We start from the raw sequence: 14,633 nt of genomic DNA on the forward strand, positions 1-14,633 counted from the left end.
GACTAATATGAACATCCCCATCTGCCAGGCTGACTAGGACATCACCATCTGTTGGCTGACAGGGACATTACCCTCTGACTGGATTACAAGAACATCACAGACTGACTGACTGACAGGAACATCACCAACTAACTGATTGACTGATATTTACATCACTATCTTCCAGGCTGACAGGGACATCACCATCTGTCTGGCTGCCAGGGACATCACCATATGACTGGTTGACAGGGACAGTATCTTTTTGCAGCATCTTCCTGAGAGTTTTCTTCATCACATTTATTGCTGATCAACTTTTTCCTTTTTAGGTTTATATTGCCTGTAGATTTTTTTTATTAAAAATTGCATGTAAATTTTCAAGACCGACACCAATTTTGTTGTCAATGAAGAAAATACACTTCTAAAAAGACTGTCTAAATTTAGAAATAAAGATGAAGTTTGATGGTGGTAAAACAAGTTAAATTATCAATAATCTCTTAATAGAGCAAAGGAGTTAGTAAATGTTATCAGTTCTGTTCATGCATGTAACATTGACAGAAAGTAAAAGGTTGTATGTCAATGTTACATACATGAAGACCAGAAGATGGAAGTGGTGTGCTTAATAGTCAACTTTGGAGAAATAATATAATTGCTGCCCAGTAATATCTAATTAATCATTTAGGTTATAAAATGTTATATAAATGTCTGACTTTAAGGAAGTAATACCTTTGCATGTAACATAAAAAAATCTGGACACAAAATATTGTTGTCAATGTTACTAACTAGTGTTAAAAGACAAATTAAACAGGAAAACATAAAAACGCTTTAATTTTGTAAAATAAAAAATAAGATAATAGCTCCATATGGCAGTAAGTTTTGTTTACGCATGTAACACTGGCCTGAACATGTGAAAGTCTAAATAATAGACTCTGTCAATGTTACATACACAATTTCTTAATGAAAAAAAAGTTTAATTTGGGTTTACTTTATACATTATTTTTTAAAACAAGTATCATAATAATAACTTTGAATATTAAAAATTAGATTAACTGTTGATTTCAACACAGTAAAATCTTCTCATGTAACACAAAAAAGACCTGATACAAAAATCGTAGTCCATGTTACTCATAAAGTTATCATAGGAGCATCAAAGAAATTGTGTGATGACAATATTTCAGATGTTAGTCATTTATAAACTCAGATAAACTCATTTTAAAGCTCATAACAGAGGTTTGGAAATCAATGCTTTTAAAACATTATAATTCTGGGTTATGTATGTAACATTGACAGGAACACCAACAAATGATGAGGAAAAATTGCTAGTCAATCAGGAAAAAAATAAACACAAATAATTAAAACTCATTTATTTCTTTAATATCATTTTAATGAAGCAAATTTTAAATTTCAACAAGATTTTATTGATTGAATAATTGTATGCACATTTATTAGGTTGTAGCATGTAACCTGGATGCAGAAGATGTGTCAATGTTACATGCCTTTAAACGATAAGAATTACAAGTAAATATTGTAAAGTCTAGAAATCAAGAAAGATCAACAACTTCTCTGTTAAAAATTCAGCATAAATTTACATTTGATTTAATATTATGCACTGGCCAGTCATGCTTTAAAGTGTAATAAAGTAATATTGTTTTTATTCTGGTGTCAATGTTACATTTTATGTTTTCAAATTAAGTGGCCAGTTATCTTTATAATGCTGAGAATGAATACAAGTACTAGTTAATCAAATTGGCAATTAATCTGTGGTATTTCATGTAAAAAATTAGATTGATAAGGCAAACCGTACAAAAAAAAGCTTTTGCATGTATCATAGACACCTTTCCTTGGTAAATATTTTCGTGTCAATGTTATGTACAGAAATCTCTCCAGCAATAAAATGAATATTGTAAGGGTCAAACCTGTTTAAATACAAGATAAACTTATATTTTTTGACAAAATTGCAAAGCAAGTCACACATCATTATCAAAGAACCTAATTTACACAAAAAGTGCATGTAACACTTCATTGTGAGGTCAAAATTAACCTGGTCACACTCTCTTATCATCTGCTTGATCACTGGTAGATGCCAAGTGTGAAAGATGACAAAGCCACATTTTAATGTAATTATCAGTGGGTTGAAATTTGAAAAAAATAGTTATGTTAATGCTTACTATAAAAAGTATACAACTGTTATTAAAAGATGAGTATTATTGGGCAGTATTGACACGAAAATGAAATAAATTTTCTTACCTTCTATATTTTTCAAACTTCAGTTGATTGATAAAAATCATGAAATCCAAATTGTAACCATTGTTGACACCTTTCAAAATTTGCCATGCTGGACCAATAACTTGCTTCCAAAGCTAATCAGCTAATGAAAAGGTGCATGTAACATTTGTTGACGGGAAAAGTTACATGCACTTGTCCATTTTCAAACATATTTTATTTGCAGCAATAATCGGATTCTGTACAAAATGGGGTTTCTAAATGATAGACCGATCATTTTGCAGTTGATTTTCAACTATTATAGTAGAACAATTCTTCAGGCATATTCTAAATATGACTAGGGGTTTTGCCACTGCAGAAATGTCACACTTTTTGTCTACAGTTTTCAACTGCCAGCACATAACAAGTGCTGATTTTTTTATTTTTTTTTTATTGGATCCATTTTTTTTGCATGTGGCAATAAAGACTAACCCACTTTGCTATTTAAACAATGTTTATTCTCCATATTTGCATGATTTCTTTATTTTTTAATTGGATAAACACCATTGACCCTAAAATTTCACTAGTGAATTCCTGCCCATATAGCGAGGGGGTATTAACTCATTTTGATATTTGATCATAAATATTAGCTTTTATATGTGAAAATGCAGTCTAGTTTTTAGGGTCATAATTAGAACTTTTTGACCCTATTCATTCCTTCTTAATATTACATTATGCACTTATACTGATAAAATTACCTGGAAATTAGGCTTTAGGTGAGATTGAAACTTTTAGACATAGTTGACAACCCTTCAGGCAATAACTAAACATGAAGACAGATTATGAAAGAGGTAAAGGACCTAGTATAACATGTTTTTCAAATGAAGTATTAACTCCAGATATAAACAAAATTATTTATAATAAGTTCATAGGTGTCAACTCTCCTAATATTAGAGACGGCTTCCAAATGATTGAAACAACAAATACATGTACAAATCTTTTGTTGAATACCTTTTATTGTTTTGCCTGCTGATTATCAGAGATATATTCTAAATATCATTAATAATTTTCTACCTATGAATTTACATTGAGGAAGTTCATGATGACACCTTATTGGCAAGTCATCGTCACATGTCCTTGACCTCAATTTCAGAATAACATGGTCAGGTTAAGTTTCAGGATGATTTTTTTGGTAGTTGTGATGAATTGCTATAATTTGGTGTATAACTGAAATAACATACACGACTTGTCTGGCTTGTTTTAAATTTCTAGGACAAATAGATATATTCTTACTACATGTACTAGTTAAATATACTAGTAAATAATTACAAACTAACAGAATGTATTGGATGCTCGTCTGCCTGATAGAGGACATTAAAATCATAGACTTGATGTCATTTTGTGTTTTTATAGCCACAACAGTTTTGGTCAAACAGTTTGACCCTTATCTGTCATTCTGTCATTTCGTCTTGATTTTGCAACAAAAGTTATACAGACATTTTTATGGCCCACTGCAGCAGAGGGGGCGTTTAGGTATACCCTTTCCTGTCTGTATGTACTTCCTGAAATTGGTTTCAGTTCTTTCAATTTAGTTTGCCTCTATCAAATGTTATAAAACTTATACACAATGCTTATTACCACATATCACAGATCGAGTTTGATTTGGAAGGGATCACTATAACTTTTCAAGAGTTATGCCTCTTTACAAATGGATAAGTTGCTGAATTTTTCTTTCCGCTCTCGAACTCAATATTATAAAGAAGATGTGGTGTCACTGTGATTGCCAGTGAGACAACTTTTCACTAGACCAAATGACACAGAAATAAACAACTATAGGTAACTGTGCGGCCTTCAACAAACAGCAAAGCCCATTCCGCTTGGTCAGCTATAAAAGGCTCCGAAATGACAATTAATGTTAAACAATTCAAACAAGAACACTTACAGCCTTATTTATACACAAAAAAATTAACGCAAAACAAATATCAGGTATTTCACATCCAATTTTTTATGGAAATATTCTTTATAAAGCACAAAAATGTCAGTATTCACCTCAGAAACTAACAAAACCTTTAAATAGACTTATCAAGAAGGGATATAGTTACGATACTGTTGTCAGGTCATTAAAGATTGCATATTTTGGCGTTAATATTGATTCACTTATTAGGGTCTTTGCATCGGAACTAAACACAATTATTCAAAAACCAGTTGTTTGCATGACACAGGTTATCTTTTTCTTATATATTTTATGATGATATGATACTAAACCTTTAACGGGAAGGATTATACCTGATATTCATATGATGAAATCATAATCTTTCATTCAGTTTAATTGAAGGTTGGAGCTGGCATGTCAGTTAACTGCTAGTAGTGTTGTAATTTATGTATTATTGTTATTTTGTTTATTTTCTTTGGTTTCATCTTCTGACATCAGACTCAGACTTCTCTTGAATTGAATTTTAAAAGTGGGCATTGTTATGCATTTACTTTTCTACTTTGGCTAGAGGTATAGGGGGAGGGTTGAGATCTCATAAGCATGTTTAACCCTGTTGCATTTTTGCGCCTGTCCCAAGTCAGGAGCCTCTGGCCTTTGTTAGTCTTGTATCATTTAAATTTTAGTTTCTTGTGTACAATTTGGAAATTAGTATGGCGTTCATTATCACTGAACTAGTATATATTTGTTTAGGGGCCAGATGAAGGACGCCTCCGGGTGCAGGAATTTCTCGCTACATTGAAGACCTGTTGGTGACCTTCTGCTGTTGTTTTTTCTATGGTCGGGTTGTTGTCTGTTTGACACATTCCCCATTTCCATTTTCAATTTTATCAGACTAGCACTTCTCTTCAACTGAATGTTTATGTGCGTATTGGTATTTGTTTACTTTTCTACATTGGCTAGAGGTATAGGGGGAGGGTTGAGATTTCATAAACATGTTTAACCCCACCACATTTTTTGCCTGTCTCAAGTCAGGAGCCTCTGGCAACACAAACAAAAAGTTGAGTGGCCAGGTACTTATACATCCCAACAACAAAAAGACACTAAGTGCAGATTCGAGAGTATTCACAGTACTGACATCTGATTTAATTGGTTATAGTTAAGTTTTTGTGTTTTTGTCTGTTTTTCTAATACTGTTTGTAATAGGTCTACTATGTTTGGTGTATGTAATGATTGAAAGGTGTACATGTTAATCTGGCAGGTGTCATCTGACCTAGACCTCATTTTCATGGTTCAGTGGTACATTGTAAGTTAAATTTTTATGTTTCAGTTTGTGGTTTTTATACTATATGCAATAGGTCAACTACATTTGATGTGTGAAATTATTTTACAATATACATGTCGGTCTGGCATGTTTTATTTGACTGTGACCTCATTTTTACAGTTCATTGCTCAATGTTAAGTTTTCCTGGTTTAGTTTGTTTCTTGGTTACTATATATGCAAAAGGTGGACTATGTTTAAAGCATATTAAGATTGTAAAGTGTAAGTTATCCCTTTGAAATATTAAAGTTAAGAAAAATGGCCTTGTTAGCACTCTCACAGATACAGTTCTTGCCAGATTTTTATAAAACTTACACTATAAGTTAATATCATCAATATCTAGGACAAGTTTTAAAAGTGGACAATGGCCTTTTTTAAAAAGAGTTATGCCCCGTGGCGATTTTAAATTTATGGGAAATGACCTTGTTACCGCCTATCAGGTACAATTTTTGCCAGATTTAAAAAAAATTTGAACAATAGGTTAATATCTGTAATATAGATTAATATCTGTAATGTCTCAGAGGTTGAAGTGTTATAAATGCCCCTGAAAATATTAGATAAGGGTAAGTGCAACATTGTGGGAACATTTTGTTCTTTTATTGAAAATAAGAATAAGATCATCATGAAACACGATAATTGTTTTGCAAGTTCAGTGGTAGTCCATTTACAAGGTTATAAATTCCTATAAATGAACAATATCTCAAATCTTCAACTACTTTTGCTTTCATAAAAAATTAGCCATGTACAACTTAAAATTTAGTTTTGTTCTTGAGAATAAGCAAGGCAGTGCCTAGCTTGTCTACCAAGTGATATTCAATACAGGTCTCTGTGTTGTCCATTAGTTCTGCAAATGTTTAACCTGGTACCTTGGGGTCCTTGTAGTCCTTCTCCTCATAGGTAAACTTCCAAAATGTTTAACCTGGTACCTTGGTGTCCTTATAGTCCTTCTCCTCATTGGTAAACTTGGAAGATGGTACAATTTACCAAACTAAGTTATCCAGAACTGTTAATAGTACAGTATGTTCAGGTTGTATGTCACATTGAAATGCCCTGAAGTTATAGTGTATTGACATGATGTGAGGTTTACAGTCAGGTAAGAGGTTATTATATCTCTTCTTTATTAATGTATTTTAATCATTTCTTATCTGAAATTATTAGCTGGTCTCTAATTGGTCTTTGTTAAATATCCTCTAACAGAAGATTTCTGGACTTTTGTGGTATGTGACTAAAACAAATACAGTTGTTAGCAAAACAAGGGTAATGAATGTTAATTCCAAATGTATGTTTTTGTCTTTTCATTTTGACAATAGTACTGTCTAATCTTTGTTATAGTCTGGTATGCATCACTCACTGTCACTGGGTATCTGATATTTTCCTGAAGAAGAAAAATTGCTTTGAAATAAAAAAAAATTCAGTAGTTATAAACAAATAAACAAAATATGGTTTTCAGAATAAACAATTAGGGTTAATGACTTTCTAAAGAGACAGATGTTGTAACACCTGATGCCTGCTTGCAATAAGTGCTCAATGTATTCTCATACCTGCTCATTGTGATTAAATTCAACAAGGTTTTGTTTTGTTTGGAAACATTTAAATGAAGTATAATTGGGTTATTTGCATAAGATTGAGGATTTTTTTTCACGTTAAGAAGTATTTTATCTAGCACAAAGGGTTTAGACATTAAACTATATTTATACAGGTACATATATAAAACATATAAATGACACCAGTATGGTAATCAACTGTCAGATATAATCTTCACTACCAATCTATCTTAAGAACAAGGAATACATAAACTTTGTAAACACTTTATATAGTACTAAATTTTCAGCATTGCTGCATTCAATCAAATGTTCAAAGGACTTCTTTTTAAATTGTTTTAAGTGGCAACAGTCTGTACTAGGTAGTGTTCCCTCATAATGACTTAGATATATGACTCTTTGAGGTAAAAAAAAACAAACTGTAAAAATAAAGATACATGTGTTTCCACGAATCATGCTAACACAGTGAACACAAATAGTGCTGGTAGGTAGACAAATAAGTTCTTACTTGTTCCAACAGCCAAACAGGGGAAATAGTTTGATTTTAGTAGTGATTGTTCAACAATCTGAGTAGCACTACAACTTAAGGTCCCTAGGCTTAGTGGGTACTTACTGTAAACCAACTTATTTTCTCGGCTATTTAATTTCACGATTATCTGATTTACTTGATGAAGGTTGTTAAGGAAAGATCAAAGATTGACATATTTGCGACGATTTATATTCGCGTTATTTTTCTACTCGCGAAAGTCGCGAAAATAAGTTGGTTAACAGTATATTATTGTATTTAGACCAAAGGTATGACTGTCAAAGTGAGATATCTAGCTTGACAATTGTTGCAGCTGCCATCTTATACATGTTACTGATATTATCAGTTGTGGTATATATCTATATTTGTAGGTTAAAAGACAGGTTTTGATGTGCCAAAACTCAAAAGATCAAAAACCTTTGTAATGTCTTCCGGATGACCTACTTTTTGCTGTACTAAGGAGTCTTGTTATTGTACAGGTGGGTCATTTATACATTTGTATATGTTTTGTTATCTGATCTTGTTCTTGCAAATCAACAAATGCAAAGAAAAATAAACATAAAACTGACAAGACCAAGTGAGATTTTCATCACTTGGCATTCATCATCTGTCCCCATAGTCCTTTTACTTTTACAAAAATCTTCTCCTTTGAAACAACTGAAACTTTATATTCTGAGGTTGGCTGGGAATCTCTTTTTGAAAGAAGAAGGAGAAGAAAATTACAGATGTTTTATAACATGAACCAAAAGCATGCACCAGAATATCTATGTAATCTTGTACCTCCTTGTGTACAAAGTACAACCAACTAACCGTTGCGAAATGGTCATGATATTATTGTTCCATTTTGTAGACTTTCCCTTACTACTGAATCGTTTATTCCCTCTACTATACGTGAGTGGAATAAACTTGATCCAAAAATTCACAGTGTCAACTCTATTTCTAAATTTAAGAAAGAATTAAAAAACGATAGTCTAGTATGTAAAATTGAAACGTTTTATTTGAACGGCCAAAGGAAATTAAATATTATCTTAACGTAATTGCGATGTTTCGCTTCATCCTTAACAATGACCTATTTAGAGCTAACATTATAAATGATCCTTCTTGTCATTGTGGGTCCGATATTGAGGATGTCTACCATTACTTCTTCGTTTGCCCAAAACACACATTATGTAGGAAAAACTTTTTCGATAACCTTAACTGGCTATCTGAAAACTTTGTTTTAGATACAAAACTATTAATTTGCGGAGACTTGGAACTTTCGAACGAACAAAATATTCAAATTTTCAAACATGTTCAGAATTACATAAAAAGGTCAAACAGATTTCTTATGCCTTGATAAAGCGTTATTATTGCTGACACAGGAGGTCATAGTTGTCATCAATCCACAAGTCATCTTCATAGAAGTATACGATTTTTCAAACTTTCTTTTTCCTTTTTTACTTTGTCTCCTCTTTGTTCACCTATGAAAGCTAGTATTATATTGTATAAACTGTTTGTTTTATATGCATGTCCATTATATTATACTGTTATTGTAACTTTATATTGTATTATGGAGAAGACTTCATAAGTATGATTTACTTGTGTCTAATCCATTTTGCTTTAATTCAGCAAATAAAATATGTTTAAACACAAACAAGCTAAACAACTGGGCCAAATTAAATCAAAAATGGCCTGAATTATACTTTAGGGTAACTAGTTTGAACAATGTATCATATGACCCCAACCCATCCAACAATAACTTTAGTTTAAGTGAATAGATTTTTATGAATTTTTTTCAAAAGGTATACCACAAAAGGAAGGTTGGGATTGATTTTGGGGATGATGGTCCAAACCGTGTGGGATTAGGGGCTCAAAATGGGCCAAAAACAAGTTTTTTTCTAATTTCAGGATAACTTGTGTATAAGTTTTTCAGAATTGCTCTGAAATTGTAACACAATATTTAAAACCACAAGTAGAAGATTTGGATTCATTTTAGGGGTTATGGGGCCAACAGTTTAGGAATTAAGGTCCAAAAAGGGGTCAAAAACAAGCATTTTCTAGCTTCCAGACAATAGTTTGTGTGTAATTGTATATATCTCTTTGAAATTGTACTACAATGATCCATATATATAACAAAGAGGAGCCTGGGATTGAGTTTTGGTTAATTGCCTAAAACATGTAGGCATTAGGGGCCAAAAGAAGTATGTTTCTAGTTTCCAGACAATAACCTGTGTTTAAGTGTACGGATCTCTCTGAAATCTCTGGGATTGAGTTTTGGGTTATTGCTTCAAGGAGGGTTTCAATAAGTTGGGGGTGGAATATTTGTTTACAATTTTTTTAAGGGATTCATATTTTTTTTTCAAAATTTTTCAAATTTCGATTTTTAACCAAAAAAAAATTGCCCCAACTGTTGAGGGTTTGACCACTGCGGTCGTATCAGACTGCGCTCAGAGACGCATTTTATTGGTTATCTTAAATATTATATAGATATAGATAAACTGTAAACAGAAAAATTGTTCAGAAAAGGAAGATCTTCAAATAAGTCCTTAAGATTTTGCATAAATTTTGTACTGCAGCACAAATTTGAACCTTTAAATAAAAAATAAAATAAAGAAAAAGGCCATCACACAAAACAGAACTCTTGAACATCTAAAAACTTTGTTATCTTGCAGGAATATAACAACTGACAGTTTATATATATATAATTTTAAAACACTTTGTAAACATTTTCGTTTTTGCCAGTCCAAGTTAGGCCAAAAGTGAAAAAATAAACACAGGAAAGTGAGTATTTTTTGTGTAAATAGACTTTTTTCTACTGCCATACACATACAACTGTTTACCAAGACTTAAACACTTTTGTGCTTCATGTGTTGGGTTTCACTTTATCGTTAGGCTTCATACAGTACACTGCACCTATCAGCATGTGTGGGTCATGCAGGTCAAGAAATAGGAAGACAAATGTCTCGATTGATTTTTGTGCACCAGATGGCCAATATTGATTATAACAGTTTACCATTGTTGTTATAATATAAACTTGTAACTTAGTACAGATGTTCTGTAATGTATGCTATTGCTTTATAAGGGGTTTTCCCTGATGTTTCAGATCACTGAACATGGCCATGTGATAGTATAACCAGTGTATTCTATGAATATATTGTAATTATTAGCTCACCTGGCCTAAAAGGCCATGAGAGCTTTTCTCATCACTTGGCGTCCGTCGTCGTCGTCGTCGTCTGTCGTCGTTAACAATTTTTCAAACATCTTCTCCTCTGAAACTACTGAATGGATTTGGTTGAAACATAGCATGATTGTTCCTTAGATTATCCTGCACAAAGTATGTGCTTCGATTTTTGATCCGTCAAAAAACATGGCCGCCGTTACTTCAAATATAACATAGGGGTCAAATGCAGTTTTTGGCTTATATCTCAAAAACGAAAGCATTTAGAGTGAATCTGACATGGGGTAAAAATGTTCATTAGGTCAATATCTATCAGCCCTGAAATTTTCAGATGAATCAAACAAACCATTGTTGGGTTGCTGCCACTTAATTGGTAATTTAAAGGAAATTTTGCAGTTTTTGGTCATTATCTTGAATATTATTATAGATAAAGATAAACTGTAAACAGCAAAAATGATCAGCAAAGTAAGATCTACAAATAAGTCAATTTGACCAAAATTGTCAATTAACCTCTTAAGGAGTTATTGCCCTTTAAAGACCTTTTTCACAATTTGTTCATCATGTTGACTTACTTTAAAAAATCTTCTCCTTTGAAACTGCTGTATCAATTTCAGCCAAACTTAGGCTAAATGAGATTAGAGTTTCAGAGTATCTAGTATAAATTTTATATTTCATTTCCTTGTATGTCAAGAAACATAGCTCCTATGGCTAAAATAGAACATAGGAGAAAATGATTTTTTTTTGCTTTTGAAGAAAATAGGACGATTCAAAGAACATTTAAATAAATTGAAAAGCCAAAATAATCATTGATGAGAGATTAAACCAAAAAAATTCAGGTGAGCGATTCAGGCTCTTGAGAGCCTCTTGTTTATTATTGTAAAGGAATGGATGCAGACTTTGCCAAAACCACTTAATCAAATATCCATTAATATACCATTTTTTCTCAAACCATGAACATTGGAACCCATGAAAATAAATGAATCAACAGTCATGACAGTAGAATAAATGTTTTTTTTAACACTAAACTGAAAAAATTATCAACAACCCAAGATATTACAGTAAGTAAAAAGATTGAAATTGCCCTTCATTAAGGGCTTTGTGAGCTTTTGTCATCACAGTGTGTCCTTTGTCCTGCCATCTGTTGTTCATAAACTTCTTTTTAACCGGTTATTTGTGACAAAAATGTCAGTTATTAATTTGGGGATGTACGGCGGGCGGGCAGGCGGCAATCAAATGTTGTCCGTGCATTAACTCATTACTGTTCAACCAAAGGTTTTAGAATTTTGATATGTTGTTACTGACAACTAAATGAAGGTCAAGTTCAATAATGGCCGTTCAGGAGTTATGGTTCTTGAAAGATTGAAAAATTGAGTTTCCAGTCATGTCCGTGAATTTAAGCATGAACTGTTCTTCCAAAGCTTCCCAAATTTTAATATGTTGTTAATGATGACAAAATGGAGGTCAAGTTCAATAATGACGATTTTGACTTTTACCATTCAGGAGTTATGGTTCTTGAAAGATTGAAAAATGGTGTTTCCAGTCGTGTCTGTGCATTTTCTCATGAAACATTCAACCAAAGCTTTTGAATTTTTTATATGTTGTTACTGATGACAAAATAGAGGTCAAGTTCAATAATGACGATTTTGACTTTACTGTTCAGGAGTTATGGTTCTTGAAAGATTGTAAAATGGCGTTTCCATTCACGTTGTTGCATTTACTCATGAACTATTCAATCTAAGCTTTTCAAATTTTAATATGTTGATACTGATGACAAAATGGAGGTAAAATTTGATATTGACGATTTTCACTTTCACCATTCTTCAGTAATGGTTCTTGTGATAGTGCCAGGACACAAATAAATATAAATAAATCCGGTTTGCTGTCGTTGTGACAGCCTCTTGTTTTTAATAGTCTCCTCTGAAACTGCTCAATGATTTAAAACAAAGCTTACATGCTTCATCAATAGGATGTCAACTTAACAGTTATATGTTGATTTTATCTTTTTTGACATTTTCTTTGACATTATTTCTAAAACAATAGGAGTTAGTTTAAAGTGTAAATTGCAAATATGATCAACCTAACATAATGTAGCCAGCGACAAAAATCTTACTGGTTTATTTAAATTTCTGATATGACATATGGAACATTATTCCTTGAACAAGTGATCGACGTATCATGCACTAATGTCGCAGCTCTTTATTGCCTATTTTTAAACAATAATGTCTACCAAAATTTACAAGCTGTAAAGCATGTTTATATAATTTTTTCCTTATACAATTTGCATTTAACACAAATGTTCCTGATGCATTGTATTACAATTTCAAGTGGCATAGAAATAAGACACATGAAAGAAGGCGTCATCAATATTGATAGACTTGTAAAATTTCAGCCGTCAGCAATATTGATATATGAAGATGTAGAATAAATTAAAAGGATTGTCAAATGCGTGTTTGGAACTTTTGAAAATCTCTGTGTTTACTCAAAAAGGATTTAAGGAACTTTAAGGCTTGATGGGGGATGAGCTGCATTGTGCATTCATGTACAAGGCAGTGATTTTTATGTTTTTTATCTGTGTATTTCAAGAGAAAGAGAGAGAGAGGGAGAAACGATAAACACTTTAAGGTAACAGGTATGTAGATGGACTGTCCTGTGATTTTTAAAAGAAACTGTATTCAAGTAGAACTTTTTGAAAGATAATGAAAAATCGAAAAATTTAAGTTGGTCACCGATCTAACTTCCGAGTTCCAGGCATTTGAAAATGGTAATGAAGGAACATAAAGTACATTGACATAACGTCAAATTTGAACCAAAAATAAGAAATTTCAAGCTTCATTTATTCTGCAGTTTAAACCAATCCAACGATTTTTCTATAAAAATCAAATGTATTTAAGGTATTATTTTCCATTCTTTTGATATATAATTTTCATGGGGTTACCAAACTCCTTTTTCATATATCAGCCAATGAAAGTGTGTTGTTGACGGAAAAAGAGAGAAAAATCATGACGTCGCCGAAAGGATTACGCAACGTCAAGGCTATTTCAGCAGAATTGTAAAGACAAAGACTGCCTCTATATAATTTGTTTGGCTATTAAATGCGTTATAGAGCATATTATCCTGCCTGGAAAAAGGATTGATTACCTATTGTTGTTTTTTCAGTGATTATACGAGGTCCTAAGTATTTGTAACATATTTCTGGAATGATTGAAAACACAATGTTTAAGGACATATGTTTATAAACTTATTGAACAGAAACGATAAAAGATCTATCATTAAAATAGATTCTCCGAATGACGAGATACATTCAATGTTCACATATTCGACTTTTGGAGGCGAAATATCCCGCGCAACGAGAAATTGAAACTTATAAGTCGAAAACATACTGACAACGTCTTGTGAAAAACACGAAAAACAGCCAAAAGACAAACAATGGTCAATAAATGGGGAAATGTGTCCATGGAACACAGATGAGCCCGCTTGCATAAGATGTTATAAATATGCAATTATATATAAAGTGATATAACTAAAAAAAACTTTAAAATTTAAACTAGATCTGTGATTTTTTTTTTGGTAATCAGCATTGTGTATACATTGTAAGTATTCTAACATTTGATTGAGGCAAACTAAAGTTAAAGTTAGAGAACGGAAACCAATTTTGGTTGGTACGACGGACGGACAGACGAACAAGTGTTTAAAGTAATGCCCCCTCCGCTATGGCCTGTGCATAAAAAATGACAAAAGTTAACTTTTAATCCTCCGATAGTTGCAGGAGGTCATGCATATAAAATATATAAAATTATGGTTCAATGGCACGAGAACACAACCTAAACATGAACACATACTTCGATCCAAATAGTACTTGTCATATGCAAACTTAAGTAGTGTGTTTAATATGACAGGTAAGGAGATGTTGGATAAATGTAAATTATAGGCAAAAGACCAACAAAAAGAATATTTCAAAGTTTGTTGCATATTATCCCTAC

The 14,633-nt window shown here is 32.3% G+C and overlaps 1 long non-coding RNA gene across 1 annotated transcript in view; it reads left to right on the forward strand.

The window, feature by feature from the left end:
• LOC134706776 (uncharacterized) overlaps nucleotides 1-7,976 on the forward strand; it is a 28,149-nt gene extending 20,173 nt beyond the window's left edge. The window contains exon 4 of the long non-coding RNA XR_010105661.1: nucleotides 7,868-7,976. This is a non-coding gene — a long non-coding RNA (uncharacterized LOC134706776). The remainder of the gene's footprint in view (nucleotides 1-7,867) is intronic.
• Nucleotides 7,977-14,633: the final 6,657 nt, after the last annotated feature.

This window comes from Mytilus trossulus, chromosome 2 (assembly GCF_036588685.1).
Source record: "Mytilus trossulus isolate FHL-02 chromosome 2, PNRI_Mtr1.1.1.hap1, whole genome shotgun sequence".
In the NCBI taxonomy this organism is placed as follows: Eukaryota; Metazoa; Mollusca; class Bivalvia; order Mytilida; family Mytilidae; genus Mytilus; species Mytilus trossulus.